Here is a 3,803-nt window from a genome sequence, read left to right on the forward strand (position 1 = left end):
ATACCTAAAACTTGAATTGTACTACTTCTTACTGGCTAATACATCAACTTAGAAGCTTCATCTGTGTTCTACTACGGTGCTTTTAGTTTCTCCGCATACCGCAGCACGCGACATAGTTTTGTAGACGATAAGTACAACCGTTTCAGAGAGAAGAGCGGCCAATGTGACGATGTGGCTTTAAGTCGATTCGATAACGAATGACGAAAACGGACGGATGTCTCAGGTTTTTACTACATATGAACACTTTTCACATTCTCCCGTGCTACTCGGCTGCTAGTCCTCCTTTCATGCAGAATCTTAAGTTCCTAGCTCATGTCCAAGGCACCAAAGCCAGCTAAAAGGTCAATATTCAATACCTAAAACTTGAATTGTACTACTTCTTACTGGCTATTACATCAACTTAGAAGCTTGATCTGTGTTCTACTATGGTGCTTTTAGTGTCTCAGCATACCGCAGCACGCGACATAGCTTTGCAGACGATAAGTACATCCGTTTCAGAGAGACGATCGGCCAATGTGACGATCTGGCTTTAAGTCGATTCGATAACAAATGACGAAAACGGACGGATTTCTGAGGTTTTTACTACATATGAACACTTTTCACATTCTCCCGTGCAACTCGGCTGCTAGTCCTCCTTTCATGCAGAATCTTAAGGTCCTAGCTCATGTCCAAGGTATCGAAGCCAGCTAAAAAGGCAATAGTCGATACCTAAAACTTGAATTGTTCTACTTCTTACTGGCTATTGCATCAACTTAGAAGCTTCATCTGTGTTCTACTATGGTGCTTTTAGTGTCTCCGCATACCGCAGCACGCGACATAGCTTTGCAGACGATAAGTACAACCGTTTCAGAGAGAAGAGCAGCCAATGTGACGATCTGGCTTTAAGTCGATTCGATAACAAATGACCAAAACGGACGGATTTCTCAGGTTTTTACTACATATGAACACTTTTCACATTCTCCCCTGCAACTCGGCTGCTAGTCCTCCTTTCATGCAGAATCTTAAGGTCCTAGCTCATGTCCAAATCACCTAAGCCAGCTAAAAGGTGAATATTCAATACCTAAAACTTGAATTGTACTACTTCTTACTGGCTATTACATCATTTTAGAAGCTTCATCTGCGTTCTACTATGGTGCTTTTAGTGTCTCCGCATACCGCAGCACGCGACTTAGCTTTGCAGACGATAAGTAAATCCTTTTCAGAGAGAAGATCGGCTATGTGACGATCTGGCTTTAAGTCGATTCGATAACAAATGACGAAAACGGACGGATTTCTCAGGTTTTTACTACATATGAACACTTTTCACATTCTCCCGTGCAACTCGGCTGCTAGTCCTCCTTTCATGCAGAATCTTAAGGTCCTAGCTCATGTCCAAGGCACCAAAGCCAGCTAAAAAGTCAATAATCGATACCTAATACATGAATTCCACTACTTCTTACTGGCTATTACATCAACTTAGAAGCTTCATCTGTGTTCTACTATGGTGCTTTTAGTGTCTCCACATACCGCAGCACGCGACATAGCTTTGCAGACGATAAGTACAAGCGTTTCAGAGAGAAGAGCGGCCAATGTGACGATCTGGCTTTAAGTCGATTCGATAACAAATGACCAAAACGGACGGATTTCTCAGGTTTTTACTACAAATGAACACTTTTCACATTCTCCCCTGCAACTCGGCTGCTAGTCCTCCTTTCATGCAGAATCTTAAGGTCCTAGCTCATGTCCAAACACCAAAGCCAGCTAAAAGGTCAATATTCAATACCTAAAACTTGAATTGTACTACTACTTACTGGATATTACATCAACTTAGAAGCTTCATCTGTGTTCTACTATGGTGCTTTTAGTGTCTCAGCATACCGCAGCACGCGACATAGCTTTGCAGACGATAAGTACATCCGTTTCAGAGAGAAGATCGGCCAATGTGACGATCTGGCTTTAAGTCGATTCGATAACAAATGACGAAAACGGACGGATTTCTCAGGTTTTTACTACATATGAACACTTTTCACATTCTCCCATCCAACGCGGCTGCTAGTCCTCCTTTCATGCAGAATCTAGAGGTCCTAGCTCATGTCCAAGGCACCAAAGCCAGCTAAAAAGTCAATAATCGATACCTAAAACTTGAATTGTACTACTTCTTACTGGCTATTACATCAACTTAGAAGCTTGATCTGTGTTCTACTATGGTGCTTTTAGTGTCTCCGCATACCGCATCACGCGACATAGCTTTCCAGACGATAAGTACAACCGTTTCAGAGAGAAGAGCGGCCAATGTGACGATCTGGCTTTAAGTCGATTCGATAACAAATGACGAAAACGGACGGATTTCTCAGGTTTTTACTACATATGAACACTTTTCACATTCTCCCATCCAACGCGGCTGCTAGTCCTCCTTTCATGCAGAATCTAGAGGTCCTAGCTCATGTCCAAGGCACCAAAGCCAGCTAAAAAGTCAATAATCGATACCTAAAACTTGAATTGTACTACTTCTTACTGGCTATTACATCATCATAGAAGCTTCGTCTGTGTTCTACTATGGTGCTTTTAGTGTCTCGGCATACCGCAGCACGCGACATAGCTTTCCAGACGATAAGTACAACCGTTTCAGAGAGAAGAGCGGCCAATGTGACGATCTGGCTTTAAGTCGATTCGATAACAAATGACGAAAACGGACGGATTTCTCAGGTTTTTACTACATATGAACACCTTTCACATTCTCCAGTGCAACTCGGCTGCTAGTCCTCCTTTCATGCAGAATCTTAAGGTCCTAGATCATGCAAAAGGCACCAAAGCCAGCTAAAAAGTCAATAATCCATACCTAAAACTTGAATTGTACTACTTCTTATTGTCTATTACATCAACTTAGAAGCTTCATCTGTGTTCTACTATGTTGATTTTAGTGTCTCCGCATACCGCAGCACGCGGCATAGCTTTGCAGACGATAAGTACAACCGTTTCAGAGAGAAGAGCGGCCAATGTGACGATCTGGCTTTAAGTCGATTCGATAACAAATGACGAAAACGGACGGATTTCTCAGGTTTTTACTACATATGAACACTTTTCACATTCTCCCCTGCAACTCGGCTACTAGTCCTCCTTTCATGCAGAATCTTGAGGTCCTAGCTCATGTCCAAGGCACCAAAGCCAGCTAAAAAGTCAATAATCGATACCTAAAACTTGAATTGTACTACTTCTTACTGGCTATTACATCATCATAGAAGCTTCATCTGTGTTCTACTATGGTGCTTTTAGTGTCTCCGCATACCGCAGCACGCGACATAGCTTTGCAGACGATAAGTACAACCGTTTCAGAGAGAAGAGCATCCAATGTGACGATCTGGCTGTAAGTCGATTCGATAACAAATGACGAAAACGGACGGATTTCTCAGGTTTTTACTACATATGAACACTTTTCACATTCTACCGTGCAACTCGGCTGCTCGTCCCCCTTTCATGCAGAATCTTAAGGTCCTAGCTCATGTCCAAGGCACCAAAGCTAGCTGAAAAGTCAATAATAAGTACCTAAAACTTGAATTATACTACTTCTTACTGGCTATTACATCGACTTAGAAGCTTCATCTGTGTTCTGCTATGGTGATTTTATTGTCTCCGCGTACCGCAGCTCGCGACATAGCATTGAAGACGATAAGTACAACCGTTTCAGAGAGAAGACCGGCCAATGTGACGATCGGGCTTTAAGTCGATTCGATAACAAATGACGAAAACGGACGGATTTCTCAGGTTTCTACTACATATGAACACATTTCACATTCTCCCGTGCAACGCGGCTGCTAGTCCTCCTT

Source organism: Schistocerca gregaria, unplaced genomic scaffold, assembly GCF_023897955.1.
Source record: "Schistocerca gregaria isolate iqSchGreg1 unplaced genomic scaffold, iqSchGreg1.2 ptg000387l, whole genome shotgun sequence".
NCBI lineage: Eukaryota > Metazoa > Arthropoda > Insecta > Orthoptera > Acrididae > Schistocerca > Schistocerca gregaria.